Below are 20,986 nucleotides of genomic sequence, written 5' to 3' on the forward strand. Positions count from 1 at the left end.
CCCTTGCTTGGTTTAGGATCATTTTTTTAGGATACAACTTCTTAGGATTCTTTGAATTTGGTTGTTGTTGGGCGGCTAAGGCTTTCTTAGAAGAGTTTCCAAGATTAAGAAGACCAAGATGTAATAGTTTTATTTATTCTCTTATTAAATAATCACAAAAGGCATCAAAGGAAGGGGACTTGTAGTCTTGTCCTTGAGAAATGAAGGCTTCTCTTGTAGAATGGAAGGTGGAAACAAACAAAGAGTACACTGTAGGAAAAATTTTAGGGGCTAATATTCGCCCATGGGCTAATTTTCTATACTTTTTTCAAAAAAAAGATTCACTAATTTCCATTTTTTTGTAAAAATGATTTGCCCAAATTTTATAGAATGAAATTATTTTACCCTAAAAATCACCAAAAAATCATATATATACCATATAAAAATATTATAAATTTGAATATTTTTACAGAAATATCTCCAAACATTTCATAGATTTCATATTATGGACTAGTGGGATTCGCCAATGTTTCTAAACTTTAAGATAAATTTACATCCTTAAAATTTTCCCTGGTAGGCTAGTCCCAACTTAGTAAGAATGGAATAGATAAGACTACCATCTTCTTTCTTAACCTTAACACCTTCCAAGAGAAGTCTAAGGGTCTTTAACTTGGAAAAAAAATCTTCAATGGAAGAAAAATTATTCGGGTCCAACGTAAGCAACTCATTTTCAAGTTGATGGGCTCTAATTTTGTTTTTAGTTCCAAAAACTTTAGTGAGTTGTTTCATTGCTTCATTAGGGGTATCAAGTTCTGCGATATGGAATCTAATGTCTGGAGAAATAGACATCCCTATAAACTCACATGCTTGATCTTGCCTATTTTCCCATTTGGCTGCCTTATTTTTATCTTTAGGTTTGGTTTCTTCGCTTGAGGCTATTCTGTAAAGACCTTTACTTCTAAGTAAATCCACAATGTAGGACCACCATTGGAAGTAGTTGGTGTTGTCAAGAATAACTTGGCATTGAATTTCCATTTTAATAAAAACTGAAGTTGTAGATGTTGAAAGTAAGTGTTCCAATGGAAAGATCTCGAAAAAATAGGTTGATTAAAAAAAACGGCTCTAAAAACAGCTTCCGAATGAAGTTATGGCTTTTGAATAAAAGTTGTTGAAGATGTCGACAAAGTGCGTGAATGTGAAGAAATGAATGATAATGATATATTTAAAAAAAATCCCCCCTTTTCCAAACTTAATCTAATTAGCTCACTTAAAAAAGATTTTATGTGACTCACTTTTATAAATAAGTGAAAGTTACTTTTACAATGGTACTTTATGAGCTACCCACTAAATTGTAACTTAAATAAAATATAAAGAGACTTTAGAATTATAAGTGACTCACTTTTTCTAATGGGTGGGAACATTTTTACATAAAGCAACTTTAAATCATAAGTTACATGTGTTTTTTGAAAAAGTAACTCAACAAAAAGAAAGACTTGAACTCAAGACCTCTATTCTCATAAAGTAACTTTGGACCAATTGAGCTAGTTTAAAAGGTTAGTAATTTTTGGAAAAGAGGAAGGGTTTTTTTTTTTTTAGTCACTGAAGCTTTGGGGTGCGTGCTTACTTGAGAAACCTCTTTTTTACCTACAAAACAAAAAACACAAAACCCAACATGGACATACAAAAACAAAAAAAAACCTTACGGCTTGAAGTTAGCTTTAGCTGGAAACTAAATATTTTCCTCAATGTTTTTGATTTCCCGAGATCACACTAAGGTGCATGAGAAAAATCCTTCCTTTCTATTTCTGATTTTCCTAGATCGTACAGAGTCATGGGGCAAAGAGCATATGCAGAAATGAAAGGTATAGATCCAGTAATAAAAAACAGAGAGCTAAATAAACCAAAATAAGCAGAGAGAAAATAACTAAAAACTGCAAATAAACATTGCATACCTTCAGATCTTAAAAATGGCGTAGCTAGGGCTACCAGAAACCTTTTCGTGTCACACAAAAGGGGTTCCTCACTGGAATATATGCTCCTAACACAATAAAGCAGTCCTCTTGGCCTGAAAGTAGTCAGAAAAAATTGATCTAGGAAACGACAATCGGATGCAGTTCTACCAGCTTCAGATTTGGATCACGAACGAATGCGGCCCTCAAATAGCTTTGATACCATGTAGGATTTTTCAGGGTAGGTTCCTCAAACAGAACATCAAAGGACAACACTCACAAACAAATCACAAATCAAAACACCAATATTCTTGACGTGGTTAAAACCCTCAAAGAGGGAAACAGTCCATGGCATGAGCCAACGCGGCCACTTCAGGCAATTTATTAATAAAAGAATGAAAATTTACATAAGCTTCTCTCATGAACGGTTACCCTACAAATGACCCTCCATTTTGTTTAAATAGAGGTCATGGACCAATTAGGTGTTAAGCCACAAATCAAGTGTCGGTAATACCGAGGAGAGAATGAACCGTCGGATCACTACATATTGTGACCGTCTGATTGTAAATTACAAAAGTACATAGTAAAGAAACACACTTTACCTAACTCTACACTAGACCAGGTTATACTTAACTATTTCCTATGTGTCAGAATATCCTAACATATAGACACAAGGGAAGTTGCAGAATGATTGCCATCAGAAGTGGTCCACATACCTGCAGTAGTTCCATTTGAATATAAAGTATAAGAAGGGCAGCACCAATAATGTTGCAGATTGCCTTAGTCGACCACTAATCATGGCGTTAACCACCGTGCTCAACTCTTGTGGGCACGAGACTTATGATTGGCCACTTCTCTACAAAAGCGACCCAGAATTCAGCCACACGTAGCGGACACTCTTGGAGGGTCAGCATGTTCCATATTTTCACCTCCAGGATGCCCTGTTATGCCACCTGGGTCACCTTTGTGTTCCTTCAAGCGAGCGTGCCAAGATGCTTTGGGAAGCACACTACAATCGGGTTGCTGGGCATTTCGGGGTCGAGAAAACGATGGCACTATTGTAGAAGTATATCTATTGGCCGAATCTTCGATAGGATGTCAGGAAGTACATCAGATCCTGCACTACCTGCACCATTTCCAAACCGACCATCAAGAATCAAGGCCTCTATACTCCGCTTCCCACCCCTAGTCGACCTTGGGAATCCATCTCCATGGATTACATATTAGGCCTTCCTTCTACTAAGCATGGAAATGATTGTGTTTTTGTGGTCGTCATCAGGTTCTCAAAGATGGTAATTATGGCGGTCTGCAAGAAGAATATCACAGCAGAAGCCACTGTTAAACTCTTCTTTGAACGAGTGTGGGTATACTTTGGAATCCCATAGTCTATCATCTCAGATCGGGACAGCACATTCCTCAGTACATTCTGGTCCAGTCTCTGGTTGATGTTGGACACCAAACTCACTAAATCCACAGCCTTCCATCGCCAAACTGATGGCTAGACAGAGGTTGTCAACAGGATGATTGTACACATTCTCTGCATGTACAACTCAAAGCAACCACGCACATGGGATGAGAGCCTTCCCTTTGTTCAGCACAGCTATAACCGGGCTCTCCACAACTTGACTAGCCACAACCCTTTTCAGGTGGGCTTGGGATTCCAACCACTATGTCCCATTGATGTGGCCATGCCATTTGTAGCTACTTAGGAAGAATCAGCTCATGTCCAGTCTGAAACAGATAATGCAAACAACTTCTTTGAGCACATCCAACATATATGCCATCAGGTCCATGACATTCTGGAGAAATCAAATTCCAGGTACAAGCAACGACATGATCAACATCAGGTGCCACACAAGTTTCTGGTGGGCAATAAAGTCTGGTTGCATTTGCAAAAGGAACGCCTTACCAGATCCTATCGGAAACTCAAACCACTCTGATATGGTCCTTACACCATTACCAAGGCTGTGGGAGACAATGCATTTGAGCTTAGCATTCCCCCATTCCTTGGCCTGAACCCAGTGTTCAATGTGGACAGCCTTTGGCCATACTTTCCACCATTACTAGACACATCTAACATTGTAGAACAGCTCACACCAACAGAGTTAAATCCAGATTGCATGGAACAAGCTGTAATTGATTGGATCATGGACACACAAATCAAGCGCACTTGACAGCAACAGATCCAACTCTATCTAGTTGTCAAAGCAGGCCAACTCCTTCACCAAGGCAAGTGGCTCACCAGGGACCAAGTTCAACAGAAGTTTCCTCATCTCATGGAGGAACTAAACGCAATGCGGATCATTGCTTCCTAGGGGGGGGGGAATAATCCAGGTGGATATTGGTGGCCACCCACCAATTTCACTTGGACCCCCACCATTGTTTCTTTCAGTTTTTCAGTTTCCTTATCTGTAGCACAATTTACTATTTTTGGCAGTTTTTCGAGTCCTGGACTTCTGGAGCCGTTTTGAGGCTCTAAACGACGTTTTTTGGTACAACTAGGAGCAACATGGGGCCATGGACCAATATTTCTCAACCCAAAATTGTATTCCTCGGATAGATATTTCTAATGAGGTATTGTGTGTGTCAAACGGAGATCATATGCCAAAGTTACGACCCCGGGAAGTTGATGTACCAATTTACCCAAAACGGAGCCCATAGTTTGGTGCTTCATCTCCTAGGGTTAGGGATTTTGAATTTTAGGGTTTTCCATTGTTTTTCATCAATAAATGGGCCTTTTAGCCTCATTGTAAGACAGTTCAGAGGCATGTAATCGTCACATCTATCCTCAGAGATAAGCTACCATTGCCTGAGCTAGTTGATTTCCATTTTTGTTTGTAAGCATATTTCAGTATTTTACATTAATGAAATGAAGTATTATTTATGTTGTATCTCTGTATTTATGGTTATCTCTTTAATTTGTTGTGTTCCTGTTTAAATTTGGATCAATGATAGAAGAAATTCATCATACATCATCACCATGAAGGAGCATTTGTTGGATGAGGGTAATATAGGTCCTTTTTTGGAATCTTCATTGGAAGGTTCACCTCCACCTGGAAGAAGCAAATGTCTCACTGATCATTCCACCTTGTGTGGGATCCATTATTTAGAAGGATAACAGTATGATGACAAAGGAATGCAGAATGTTGGGATGGTTGAAGTACTTTCAATCAAGGAAGTTGTCAAAGGAAGCCTAGATGACCAAAAGGAGAAAAGTGGAATGTTTATATCATGTCATCAGATAGCATGGTAAATGCTCTACCTTGAGAGAATGATCAAAGATCTCTTCCTTTGAAAAGATGCATGAAAGCATGGTTCACATATTGGCAAGATGAAATCAACATAATCTGTCCTCATATGGTATATGAGGTGGTTGACAAAGATGAATGAACTATGAGTTCCTAGGAAGCAATATGTGGAGAAAGAAAGAAGAGATCATGAAAGATGCAACTATGTTCATAGGAAGTCAACATCCAATGACTAAGAATTGATCATGACATATCCATAGAGAAGAAGATAGTGATAAGGTCTGTAAAGAAAGGAGACCCTTAAAATATTAAGTTTTGGAGATGTGTTTATAAATGTGCAAGATTTTGCAAGCAAGAAAAATGTCATGATGAAAGATCATCACAAAAGGTAACTTTTATTTGATGTCCATTTTTTTTAACAACATCTAAATATGTTGATACAAGGATACTGAAAAGAAATTTGTAGATTTCACCTACAACTAGTACTCATGTGGTCGAATGAAATACCCTGAAGGAAACATGACGTGGAGAAGGTAGTTGTATGAAGGAAAGCTAGATGTGGACTAGACGATCACTTTCCATTGAAGAAAAGGATGATGTGACTGAGATTTCTCGTGAAGGAAAGTGATGGATGACCAATTCCCTACAAAGAAAAGATGAAGTCTCTGTAATAATGAAGAAGAAATTCATGACATAGAAAGGAGGAGCTCTACAAGCAGCTACATGTCCCATGATATCCACCAAAGAATAGATAGATATTGTTGGAAACAATTCCCTAGTTAAGAGGGAGCTTGGAAGTAAGTCCCCAGTTAAGAGAGAGTTTGGAAGCAAGGCCCTAGTTAAGAGGGAGCTTGGACAAGTCCTGGATAAGAGGGAACTTGGGTGCATTCCTTTTGTAGGAATGGGTACACTCCTTTATAGGAATGGGTATATCCTCCCTAGTTAAGAGGGAGAGATAGACACATCATTCTTGTATTCACTTTGGGAAGAAAAAGTGGAGTATTGGGTAAGAATTTGGAATTTGATACTCTTTGAGGATAACATAGGGCATCCAAGATAAGGGTATTTGAATAGGATGAATTTTCTTTGAGGACTAGGAATCCAAGATAAGAATAGTCTTGGAAGGACATACTCTATGAACACTCGGGTGGGGTATGTACCTTGAGAATCAATGATGATGGTGTCTATAAGTCATTGGTCTCTCCAACATTCTGCTCTAATCTTAAGGAGAGATAGAGTTGTTAGTCAAGGCCTTGCAATGTGATAATGTTGGATAATATGATGCTAAATAGATGGGATACCAATCTAACTCTTCGTATGAGAATTTTTTAATGGAAGTATTGTCCTTGTAATGATTGTCAATTATGAATACCTCCCGAGTTAAGAGGGAGTGTTGAAATGTAACTAGTGTCAGTCTTCATAATTATGATGTAATCATTATACTTGTCAAAAGAAAGAAAAGAAAAATATTTATTTTTGTAAAAGAAAAACTATTTATGGGTTTCTTGCCCATGGTCCTAGGTTGTGCACCCATTGAGTGCTCTAGGGAGTCAAGGTCAAAGTCAAAATGTAAAACCCCTTAAAGGGCTCTTGTATCAATGTAAAGATAAATATTTTATGTCATGAAAATATCTAGATACTTCCCAAGAGATCAGGTTGACTAACCCTAAGGGTCAGCCTAGAAGAGGCTTAAGGACATACTCGATCGAATATATATTGGAGAGTAATTTGTCCTCCAAATATAGAATTTCACTTCAACTTTCTCAAGAGAATATCTGAGGCAGAATAGAAGTACGAATAGAAGGAAGAAAGGCAACAAAACCTAGAAGATTATTTTGATCTTGAAGTTTTGGTTTCTCTCTCCTAGACAATTGAATTCTCTAAAGAAGAACAAATCCGAAATTGTGAAGTTAGGAACATAATTTGTTTAGGCAGTCAACTTGATCTCTTGGTGGATGGTCTAGTATCTTGGTCTTGGAAGTCTTCATTGAAAGTTCTATAAGTTCTCTGGGTTTTCCCCTCTATGAGAGGTTTCGGCACTAGCGTATTGCCTACATCTGGTGTTCTTTTGTTTGCATTGTCATATTCTAATTGGAATTTGTCTTGATGAAGAATGGAACTAATTAATAATGCTAATTCTCTAATAAATCTCCCAAGAAAATGTCAAGAATTGTAGAGAAATCAATTTAGTCATAATCCTAACTAACTGCCCTAAATTTCTCAACACAGAGTAGGCATTAGAGGTGTTGTTTTCTTCATCCTCCTTCTTGTTGTTTCCTAATTATATCCAGGCTTATTCTTGAATGCATTCATCCACATTTGTTCCAATGTTGGAGTATCCTTCCAATTGTTAATTCCTAATGCAAAATCACTCCAATATATTGGTATTCCTAGAAGAGCAGCAATTACGAGCTCCTTTTCTGGTACAACTTCATCTATTGCTTGGAGTTCATCTCTTATTCTAGATATCCTTACAAAGTATGATGATACAATATCGTCTCTTATAATTCTTATTGTCCTTAGTTCATTCTTGAGGCTTTCTATTTTACCAATGTTCTTGATGGTGAACAATTTTGAGAGAGCCTCATATATTTCTTGAACGGAGTCTATGTTGGATATGTATGGAATTAGGTTGTCTTTTACTCCATATACTATTATATTCATGGAAAATATTTCAGTTTCTCTAAACTTCTCTTTCTCTTCTTCATTTTTATGCTTCTTTCTTTTTCCTTGAACAAGGTACAAAACTTTGTGTTAGTGAGGATAAGGTCTATCCTCTTTTTCCATGCCCTAGAGTTGGAGGCTCCTTCTAGCTTGTTTTCTCAATTCATTGTAGTTGACATAGTTCCTATAGATAGTAGGCTTCTCTCCTTATATAATATTTTTCCTTAACGGCCTTCCTTTGATCCCCTTTTCTTCAATATATCTTCAATTTGATTTTTTCTTCCTTCTTCAACTTAGCTCTGAAACCATGTTAGAAAATCGAAAAGGCAGAAATATTTTATTATATTGATAATTACTTGTGATATCTTAGTGTTCTTATTAACTTTATTTTGTTCTTCTTTTATCTTTTTTTCATCAAAAAATCATCAAAAAAAACACAAATATCAATGACATAAGATGTAGGCATTCATCCAGGCCTAAAACCCCTATGGAGGGTAAAACCCAGTCAAACTCTTCCACTGGAAAATTCAAGTAGAGATAGGCCAAGACCCTATACCAAAAGACCTTCCTCCTCCACCAAGGAAACCTTCCAATATGATTCAACAACCTTTAGTAGTATTTTTCTTGTCTAAAAACTATAGCCAGCAACAACCTAGAATTTCGGCCCCCAACAACTCAAAATTTTAGCCCAACTTCAGGACTGTAGTTTTTACCGTTCCAGTAGCTTCACATGTGAGAGAGAGTGAGAGAGAGAGAGAGAGATAATTTCAACTTGTTGTGCTTGGTATCCCTTTCCTCCTTTTTCCTTGAATTTATTGTCCCAAAAATTGCAGATCAAAATTAATGAGTGAGTGTGTTAAATGAGGTTGAGTTGCTACCTTTATCTAGGATATTTTTCCCCTTAGTGAGGCTGACTTGTCCAGGTTGACACCGACTTGGTGGAGGAGGCCTAAAAGACCTAATTGACATCAAAATAAAGTTTTTCTTTATTAACAATGCTCAAGAATGGTCTATTACATTATGACATGGACTAGGACACTTGAAATAAACCCTAGAAGCCTAAAATGGAGGGTTTAACCTATAAACTATTGACCTAAGCATGAAACCCATGCTTTAATAAGTCAATTTCTTTAATAATAAAATTACTTTCTTTTTTACAAATACATTACATCATGACTCAAATACAATTATGAAGACTGAAACTAGTGACATTCTTCAACAAACCTCTCATGTTTGAGGCAACATTTGGAAGAGGAGAATTTCCACTATGATGACTGAATAAAATGATGGGTGTGATGTGAATTGTAGAAATTGGAAACATATCCATTTCATGGAAGAGAACCCAGAACAATTTGTGAGACTAGTGACATGTGAACCCATGTGGATTTGGGAATGAGAAGGATGAGAGAGATTGAATCAAAAAAGGGGGAACAAATAAATCCCTCAAGTTGTAGTTGATATTTGAGGGAGTCCCTATTTTGAAATTTGATTAGAAACCAGTGACGAACCCTTAGATTGAATTAGGTAGACCAAAAAGGAATTTGGGTTTTTGGTTGCATTTTCCATGAGAAGCAATGAAGAGGGGGAAGAAAACCAAGGGACCATAGGAAGTAGTGAAGAGGTCTCCCTTTGTGTTTCGTGGGCCCTTAGTGGCCATACTTTGTTGTGTGAAACTCCTGGACTCAGTATTGGAGAGGAAACACTCATGTTTCCTGTCAGTGAAGGAGAATGGCCTTCATACTCCATACCTTGAATTGAACCTTAGTTGAAATTCCCTGAGAGATGCATCCTTCAGATATTGGATTTGGCTTGGGGGTGTCCAACTGCAAGAAACTTGTAGTGTAGTTGTGCCTATGGTTGGGTGGAGAGTGGTTGTCTCTTCTTCACTTTAAAGCAAATTCAAGTGGAACAAATAAGTATATTTCCCTCTTTGCAAATGAGATGTAAATGTTATTCAATGATTTATGGTTAAATTTTATGTTGGATTCATTATGTATGTATGCTTCGATAGGCTGAAATTTTTTTTATTATCATATTGAATATGTATGATCAATGAGTTGAGTAACTAACATGGCTTGCTTGAATGTTGATATGAACTCTTTTATGAATGAATTTTGTATGCAATGGATTCCTTTGACACATGTTAATTGTGACTTTTGTATATTGTATGTTCATAAATTGAGATGTTAGGCTTAGTTGTAATGGCTATACTCAATATTGTTGCATGAATGTTGCCATGATGGATTGTTATGCATAATGTAATGTTTTGGTAAATCTATGTGATGGAAGGATCTTAAGGCTCCATATGACCCTAGAGAGAAGCGATCCCGTGAGTCTCTTGAATTGATAATGTCAGAAGTGAGAAGTTTGATGTTGCTTGGTTAGAGGCAGAAAATGACTACACGCCTTGCAAGTAGTTGAAGAATTTGAAATATTGAAAAGGGGATTATACAAAAATAAATCATCTTTACCAGAAAACATGATGTTGGAGGCCTTAACCTTAGCCCCTTGTCACATGGAACAATAAAGATAGTACCAAGAGCCAACTGAAAGGGGCTTACTGGGATATCGAGCCTTGGAAGAATGGGTGAAATTACTTTGGAAAAGTCCCTAGTATGGAATGGCCACGATTAACAGATCATTATTTGATGACCCTATTGTTGTTCACCTAGTCTGTCCACTGAATACACTGAGGTATTACAACAATAAAGTTATTAAGGAATGACATCAGTATCTTGTCAAATGAATGATGTGGAAGTGACAAGAGGAGGACACATGTATCCTAGATTATATATTTTGGCATGCCCGCTAGATAGAAATACGAGTGACAAGTGGCACATGTCAGCAATGCCATATGGCAAAGGGACACGTCAACATTTTCCATGTTTCAAACAATGAAAGGGTTTCCATTCTATTTGAATGCATTTTGTTCCATAGATGAGAAGATTAGTTGAGAGTTGACAGAGAGGGTTTGTGCACTATAGTAGCCCACATGCCACAATCTCACTTATTTTCACTTTCATCCATTCCTATTTAGAGAAAAAGGAAGTAGGGTAGCCTCACCTTCCAACCGAGTTTTCCCTTGAAAGGTTTCCCAAGTCATATCTTATGTTATTATGGTTGTGAATGATGTTCTCTATTTTCTTCATTTTCTATATTACATGCATAAAAAAAATAACTTAATAAATCCAAAGGTTTAAGGAAAATAACCCTAAAAGTATAGATTTTTTATTTTCAATATAAATTTATTAGATTGTTATGATGAATTGTATAATGGAATATCCACAACAATTTACAGATTATTGATTGATTTTATTTATTTATTATTGTGCCCATTTAAAGGTTAACTTCCTATAGAATGAGGGTCTCCCCACTTTTGTAGTGGACACCATTCCTAGACCTCCAAATGGACCAAACATAAAATCATGTCCTATCCTAAGAAATAGATCACAATTTCCACCTCCGATAGATTGAACCTCAGGTAAAAACGACCCAACCCTCCTTTGACTCAAAACCTACTAGATCACATGCATCATAGTCAATTAATAGGTTAATAAGAGGGATATTAGAGCAAAGGAGGGTTTCAGTCATCTTTGGACGCTGACCTATAGGTCTCTTAATTTGAACAAGAAGAAGAAAGATTCAACTTACCTGCATCATGCACACAAGTGTTGACGATTTCCTTTGAGACTCCTTGAATATATGTGGAGGATTTGTGCTCCAAAGTTGGACCTTCTTGACCTTCAGAACCCACCTTTCACCCAAAAAGTGATCTTGCTCCAATCATTAAAGGTATCAAGAGATCCCAATAAGGAGTTTTATAGCCCCTTCAAATCCCTTACCCACTTCCATGTGTTGAATAATCATAAGAGCTACTTCAATAATTGACTTCTGATCAACAATCTCCCTTCTCCTTAGAAGTTTCTCTCTATAATTCCTCTTTCCTCCTCCAAATTTCTTTTAAGAAAGGATTCATAAAATCCTTTATAATGTATCCATACATATGACACCTAGAAAAATAGAACTATATATTAACATAATCAAGGAGATACCATTACCTTTTCTCCTCTAGAGCCAAATAATTGAATTTGATAAACCCTTGTTAACATAAAATTCTACTAGAATTCACGTAAACTTAATTACTCATCTAAAAAATTGTCATCAACTAATATGGTCTTCCCAAGCTAGTTTCCAATGGCCCATAGGGCTTGCATCATCCAAAATTACACAAGCAACCCTAACAATTTAATCTAGACTAGGGTTTTGGGCATTGGTTCTTTGAATCAAATAAAGTATGTTATGGTTTATGGATAGGTGTGATCTATCCATAAGCCATACCTCCTTAAGAATTGAATTAGTGTCTTCTTCTAATCTAAAAGAAATTCCAAACCACCCTTTGGCTAAGAGATGTGCATCCTGTTAGTGTCGGTATCTTCATCCCTCCATCAGTGACCAAATTTATCTTTTTGCATGCATTTTAGGTGTCCTGTCCAATTAGCTACATTCCATTAGGTCATGGATCATCTGATGGTAGTCATTCATTATCAAATTTCCCTCATGATTTTTACCTGTTGACCTATTTTCACAAATTTAGGTCATCTACTGTCATTTTTATTTCATTACACTTGTAGAAGTCATTTTAGGGTTTTCAGGTCTCATTAGGTCTAGGGTTTGCCACCATGCTCTTCAAAAGCTCAATAAAAGGTCAACAGGGACATGAGGATGTTTAATAAATTCATAAAATCACAAATTCTACTAACGATTTGCTCCATAAATGATTTTTATCTCAAAACTCTGTTTTGAGGTGAAAACAGGGTTTTTCCATTTCATGTACAAATTTTATGTAATTCTATTGTTTTCATATGTAATAAAGCACCATCTACAGCCCTGGGTCACCTTTCCAAACTCCAACACTCCAGCAACTACAAAAGAGACAAGAAAATCCAATCATCAGTCCATCAAATGAAAAAAAGAGAGCCAAACTGTAAAACAGAGTTTTTTTTTTTAAAGCAAAGTGAAAAGGAAACTTTAGAAAGTGGGTTTTCTAAATGAAAAATTAAAGTAAATTGTATATAAAGGATCATTTGTGTTAGAAGACTTAATCTGTGCTAAGGTGAAAGAGAACAAACAAAAAATCACGTTTGAGGAGAGAAAAGACAAAATTGCAGCAAAGTTTAGGATTTTTCTTGGCGCGGCGCACCTGCCAGGCGCTACGCACTGGGTGCAAGATTTACACAGAGTTTTCAACGGGTGCGGCGCACCTGCCAGGCGCTACGCACCTGGGCGTTGGTGCGGCGCACCAGTCTGCCAAGCCAAAAACTCATCCCATCGATTCTCTAAGGCTTCAAAATTTGCAAATACCATCCCTTCAAGTAAGTAAACCCTCCCATTTTCCATAAAAAGAGATTTTTTCATCCTTGATGGTGTTTTGCATGGTAAAAAATCAAACCCTAAATTGCTTCACAGTTGTATTGCAAAACTGTCTAGGGTTTTGCAGTTTTTGTCATTCTTGTTGTTTTTTACTCCTTTGCATAATTTTCCCATATCCCATCCCTCTTCACTAAATCTCCTTAATTTTCTTCCCCTTTCCCTCTCTCATTGACACTTATCTTACCCCCTATTCCCAAACCCCAAAATCCTACACCTAAATTCCCACTATTCCCCAAACCCTAAAATTTACCCAAACCCTATCACTCCCTAATAACCCTACAGCCAGTATCAAAACCTTCCTTTCCACTTATATTATCAGTCCACTCATCAAATCCCAAAGAAGAAAACAATAGTCACCTATTCTTGAGAAAATCTCTTCATACTCATCATTCCACACTCCACATTTGCAAGCATGGAAATAGATTCAGCATATGAGAGGGATGATGAAACTGTCAGTGATTCTTCCCAAGAGGTTCATGTCACCATTCAGCTGAGTGTACCATCATTCAAAGGGTTTTCATCATCATGTCAGGTTCCAATGGGTCATTTTACACCTTGTTCATGCTTCAGTTGTGCCTAGGCAAGGTTCATTTCCCTCTCCTAGGGTTTTGAAGGTAATTTCTCTTGGATGGTCAAATCATCAACAAAACTTGTATCCTGATGTTCATACACCTTCCCCTATCCTTAATGTACCTTATTAAACACTTCCCATCACTGATATCCTTCAAATTCCTCATTTTCGCACAAACCCTAGTTTCTTGCTACAATTTGGCAATTTTATAGGCTAGGCCTGTGTTTTTCCCTTTTGGACCCCTTCCCCTAACTCAATCTTTGAAATTCCACTTTCCCCTACTTCCTAACATCCCTCCCTACTTCCCAAAATTTTCTCAAGAATTTAAAAGCCCCTTATCCCTTTCATTTCACTTCATTTCGACAAATCCCTTGTTCCACACGTCGGGATAGGTTTTACTCAAATGATTTTTCTAAGCAAGAAAACATGAATTTGGAAAAATTGAGAGACTTTTTTGTCCATAATAGGCCAAGGAAGAAAATCCTCCTTCACGTTTTACACATGTGTCATGGTTTTAGAGAAATGTCAAAAATACATTTGCCTCAGGAGAATTGATGCACCTCTGAAGTGACCTTGGGAAAATCAAGATTTCTCCTAGCTTGGTTGGCCAAATGATTTGATTGATGAGTCAAATGCTAACTAGACACACCTATCTTTTCAATGAGCTATCATGAGCTCAATTTTGAGTTGAGGAAGACCTTCAAAAGTTTACTGCAACAACACTCTGCCTTTAGGCAGCCTCATTTTGCACATTTTTACCAGTCTTGGGAGATTTGACATTTGACAGGGCAAATAAACTCCAAATTGAAAACTTCAAGTTGTGTTGAAAATTAGACTCAATACTCTTTCCAATGAGCTATCGTGCACACAATTTGGACACAGGGAAGGCCTCCAAAACTTGATCTGAAAACGGTACTATGCACAGAATCAGTGGCGCTACACATAGAAATTTTTAACACAGGCTTTTCCAACAGGTGCATAGCGCCACCTGGCGCTCGCTTTTGATAGGGACCTCCTTTTGAAGAAAAATTGGAATTTTTGGATTCCTTATGAAAATTTATGCATGCCTAGAAATTACTAGGAAATTTTGACAAGTTTTGGGTCACCTAAAGGGCAAAAAACACCTCAAAAATGCCCTCTCTGCCACTTTTTGGCCACACAGGAAGCAGTCTTGGGAGATTGCAATTTTGGAGGGGAAAATGGACTCCAAATCAAAAAATTCAAGTTGTTCTAGAAAGTAGACTCACAAGGCTTTCCAACGAGCTATCTTGAACCTGATTTTGACCTCGGGAAGCCTTCCAAAATCAGCTTGGAAAAAGTGCTACGCACAGGATGAAAAAGTGCCAATTTTGCTCAAAAACTCTGTTTTTGGCCTAGTTTTCTTCTAGTTTGACTTTTTCTCTCTTATGGTAAAATTCATGATGTGACATGATGTAAATTGATGTATTATGATGTAAAAATGGTAAAAATTGACTTGATAAGGTAGATACATTAGTTGTAGGTGGTTTAGAGTTGAATGAATCAGTTTCCTAGGTTTTAGAGGCAAGCTACTCCACTGCTTATTTTTGTGTTCCTAATTTAGATATGGTTGAAACCACCCCTCTTCTCATGGATTCAACCCCTAATGGATAGCACAGATGGTTTGGAGGTCTATATCATGTGTTTTTTTCAGTCATTTGTCAAGGTTGGACTCTTGTGAATGCTTTGAGCATTATTGTACATTCATCTCTGCAGTTTGGTAAGGAAATAGACCAAGGTTTGCAGCATTTTGTGGAATTCTTGTGGCAAGGTGATTTAGTATTGTTTTTCCTTCTATGATTCAAGTTATCATATGTTTATGTGTGCCATCATCTCTCTCTTTTCTGCTTAACTAAATGAATCAAGTATAAAGGTGGAATTCATTGATGTTGCAGTGCGGAATTCATTGATGTTGCAGTGCTCTACCTTAGGGTTTATTTGGTTTTACATGTTTTCAACTATTTGAAGATGATTCCTAATATTTTCATGCCCTATCCAACTCCTCACCAGTCTTAAGACTCTCCATTTCACTTAATTCAAAGTACTAAAGCATTTTCCTACCTCGCCCCACAGAAACCTCTGCAAGACTGAGTCCATTCCCTGGACCCAAAACTTCCTTTCACTTTTGATCCAACAAACAATCATAAAACTCAATCAAACTCCTCTGAGCATATACCTAGCCTAAAATTAGAATTCATATCAGTCATCTCAAGCCTCATTTTCTATATTTTCCTGAGATTGACAAGGAGAGAGCCCTCTCCCGACCTGGTAGGGCTAGCTACCAGGTTAAGCGTGGTTTGATGTTACCCTAGACCTGCCTTTCTCAGCCTGAGGTAGATTTAGGCCATAACACGTCCAACATTTTGACGTTTATGTACTCTCCTTTTGACTAATGAATAGATCCTTGACTTACAAAAAAACAAGAGATGCACGTCCAAGGTATGCCCTAAACTAGTACCTCAATTCCTTTTTGTTTAGGACACTAAAAAATCCATCTCCACTCTTATGATAAGGGATTTTGCTACCAGGGTATGACTATATAGATCAAGAATTTCATTCAACACAATGTCCTTCCCCACCATTAATGCAACCTCCACTTTACAACTTTTGATTACCTTGTATTTTTTGCTTCTTTTTAGGCCCCTCTTCCTCGTACCGATCTCCCTAAAAGTGCTCAATACTAACCCTAGACCAAAAAAAACCAAAACCATCAATAGCAATGGCAATATTAGATCAGAAGGTTACTAAATCATCTACCAATTTGAGAGAGAGTCCTTCTAATGTAGTCAATATTGCATTGAAAAGATCAAAATTTTGTGTTAAACACCTACAATAAACTAAGCTTTGAAAATGAAGGTAAACTCTCAGACATGGAAAGAGCTAGAGGGTCTTCGTAACTATCTCTAGAATGGCCAAATCCCACAAAGGTACCAACACCAACGGCCTCTCCAATGCCATATATTCAAATCTTAGATAAATAAATTTTGGAATCTTTGCTTAGGTCAGGTGAGGATGGTACCTCAACAACCAATGGCCACAACAACGTCTCCACTAGAGATACTACAGTTGATGAGGAATATAAGATCTGATCTTCGGATATATGTCATTTAAGTACTCGAAAAGTTGTACCTCATCATCCATCCTATCTAGCAAACAAACCCTCCCATCTACCTTTGGCTAAACCCTTTGCAGGCTCCCCTCTTTCCTCAATATCACATCCATGACTTTAAAACCTATTACATGAAACTTAAAATACTCGATCTTACAAACTAACTCATCAAATTACAACAATATAGCTTGAGTGGGCTTAATGGTTAAGAACATGTGCTTTCTCATAAGAGCTCACAAGTTCAAATTCAAACGGGGTAGAATATGTACACGTTTATAGACTTTAGTTGTCAAATCATTACGTGGAGATAGATCCTTTATTCTACAAACAAAAATATCTCATATGAAATTTAGTATCTAAATCATTTATAACTTTAAAATTAAATTATTATTATTATATAAAACTATCTTTTTTAATATTAATTCATTAAATTATTATTAAAAATATTGACTTTAGAACCAAATTCATATGAAATTTATATATATATATATAGTATAAGCATACAAAAAGAGTCATTAAAGCAATTTTATATTGAATTCGAGGATTCTTATATTTATCTTTGGAAAATAAAGTTTCTTACTTTCAATTGAGAGATGACCAATATAATTCATTATATTTTTTAAATCTATAGATTAGAATGGTAGGGTATAACACTTATTTTTCTAGAATTTATAGTAAAAGATAATATATATTTAGATTTTGTAGTTAAAGAATAATGTAGAATTATATAGAATTGATGTTCATAATGAAGGGATATTATATGCTTTATTTTTATTTTATACGAATATGTTTTTATAACATTTTTTTAAATTATAAAACAAAATAAATTATTTTAAATTATAAAATAAAATAATTTAAAAATGGCGTAGTTTAATTTAGAAATGAAACAATTTTTTTCAAAGTGTTTTTGCTGGTTCACTAAAATTTAGTAGAGATTTTTAAAAATTTGAGTTTAAGTTGTTAAATTTGAGTGTCTTAAAGATTTTTGAGAATGTTAAATCCATTTATACATTCAAAAATATATTTTAAATGACAAAAAATTACAATTTTACTTGAAATTGTATCTTTAAATTTCAATGAAAAAAACTATTTCATCAATAAATTAAACTACACTTTTAAAAATTAATATTTTTTAAATTTATTTTAATCATTTTAATTTTTTATTTTAAAAATTAAAATAATATTACTATAAAATAAAATATATAATTAATTAATAATATTAAGTAAAGATAATGGTGGCCCTTACACATAAATCTACTCTTGCTTTAAAAGATTGTAAATCTACTCTTGCTTTAAAAGATTTGTCTGAATATTGATAAATATAATGTTGTAGTAAAAATATTGAATCCATGCTTATAGAATAAGTTCCCTGCTTATAGAATAATTCAAAAATTCCCTATGTAGAGGACAAAGTACATGTCAAAAATATGAACTAGGGAAAAGAGAATGTGTCATAATAAAGATGTATGCAATTACTTGTCTTGTGTACACACTAATTAAATTAAGGTTGGATTCCTAGATTCCCTTCACGATTGCTATGTTTTACTACATAAATATACTAAATATTATAAAGTAGTAGATAATTCATAGATGCCCTTTGGACTACTTTTGGGGAGAAGAGTTCTTCGATTAATGCTACGCTATACTATATAAAAATTCTCGAGGAGTAGATCCCAAAATTCCCCGTGGACTACAAATGTTCTTTGAAAAACTAAGAGAAGCTTAAAAAATTCTCTCATTAAATTCCTAAATCCTTTTGGATTACTTTAGAGGAGAAATGGAGAAATGTTCTTTGAGAACAAACCAAAAAAATACTCAGAGAAGATTCCTAAATCATCTTTGGACTACTTTGGAGGAGAAAAATTATTGAAAACTTAAAAAATAAGTAAATTGGTTGTTATTTTTTTTTTTTTAAAAGACAATGATTTAAATTATTTACACTATAATATATTTAATAAACAAATTATTATTATTATTATTATTATAAAAAATACATAAATAAATAATATTAAAAATATGTATCTATAAAATTTTAATAATTTAAAATTTACTTAAACAATGAAAATAATCAATTTTATTATTCATTCACCATTTTTGTTTTTTGTTTTTTTTAATCATTTGCCTAGATCCATCTTAAATCTGGATCTACCAAGCGCCAAGAGGGATCAAGTTCGAAGCTTAAATGGATCTAAATTGGTACTCTTGCATTCCATAATAGATTTCCTTAGGTTTTTAAAAAGGCTTCATCATAACAAATACCATGGGAAAAACATGGGTTGTCAAAAATTGGAGCCTAAAAACCACCAATGATAAATTAATAGTTTTTATTATTATTATTTTCATTTGACCAAGTCAAAATGCTTATGTTTACATCCACGGGGTCTTGGATAAATTGTGATCAAGTGCTCTGTTAAGGCACTCCTTGATGTGAGTTCACCAGTTCAATTCTTCGCCTCGATCGGGGTGATATATTGGACATGATGAAGATGTAGTCTTGCCAAGCTTACAAAAAAAATGCTTGCGTTTACATTACAACATCTCTTCCATACTAGACAAGAAAGCGTCTCTCGGTGCAATAAAAGGGAAAACAATGCGTGTTTAGGTATTTTTCTTTATCACAAAAAGAAAAGACTCAGTGGGTGGTACAAATTATAATATAACTTATACGTCTAGAAGTTTAACATTAAATTAATATTGAAATTTTTAAATTTTTTTTAATAACAATAATGAGAAATTTATATTGATTTCAAAATCTATTCATGGTTCACAACTTTACATTGGGGTTTAGAATTCAATGTTGCCATATAGTTCAGGTATATCTAACATAACTTGTATCAATATTATCCTTTCTTGAGGAACGCTAAACTGTAGACAAAGTACAAGTCTTTGGGGTTAATAACCTTCCAAAATCAAAATCTTCGAGACATCCAATCTATTTGAAATTTAAGGAAACCTTTAATTTATCAAACTTCAATATGCAACCTTTATTGGACATTCATTTGCTTCTTTATTTTTATCTCGTAAGACATAGGAATAGTTAATTGAGGGGATTTCTTTTGCGACCTTTCTAATGTGAATTAATAGATTTTCCAATATCTTATTTTTATAATATATTTAAATATAAATTTAATGAAATATTTATAGAATTATAAAAATATTGAAATTTATGTCAAAGAATCTTAGCTCGAGTGGTTTTTTGAACAATATGTTTCCCCAGTTGCGTGGGTTCAAGTCTCTAGAGACATGTTGTCACTGTCCCACTAGTGGAATTTATGGAATAATTGTATTTGGTGTAATAATGACAACTGATTTTTTTAGGTCCCTATAATAATAGTGTAGTCGCCTTATTGTTATTATTAATTTAGCCCCCATATTGTTATTATTGTGCCCCATAGAAGCCCACTATTGTTATTTTTGTGCCCTTACATTATTATTGTTATGTAAGCGTTGATTATATTGTGACCCCTTGGACTCCTATATATAGAAAAGAGGTCTTGTCATTTGGATCATCCAATAATTTTTCATTTATGTGATGTAAAGGATGTTTTCCCCTCTAAGAGACTATTTCTCAAGTCATTGATAAATCTTTTCTTCTATTTTGTGAGTTGGTTGCATAACATTTGGTATTAGAGCTTTGGATTCTAGGGTTTCACTTCTTCAAACAAGACACCTTGGAATTTTCGCTATAATGTTTTTCCTACGAGGCTTCATAATCTATAACTGCAACCACATGGATCTGAAATATTTGTAAACTTCGTGTACGAATTTCATATCTTGGTTTGCTATATTTTCAGAGACATGATCTAAGGAAGTTAGGGTTTTTGCAAGCTCTAGAATTTCATCTCAAACATGTGACCCAGGTAAAATTGTCATAACTATGCCTTTGAGCATCGGATTTGAATTTCGCAAAGAGTGACCAAAATTGAACGGACTATAATTTTTCTTGTGTCATTTTCAAGGTCGAAGGTTGAAACAGTGACATGTGGCACTCCGTACAAGTTCGGTCTACTGAACCAAT

This window comes from Pinus tabuliformis, chromosome X (genome assembly GCF_031772625.1).
Source record: "Pinus tabuliformis cultivar Carrire ecotype Pingquan chromosome X, CPIR1, whole genome shotgun sequence".
Taxonomy (NCBI): Eukaryota; Viridiplantae; Streptophyta; class Pinopsida; order Pinales; family Pinaceae; genus Pinus; species Pinus tabuliformis.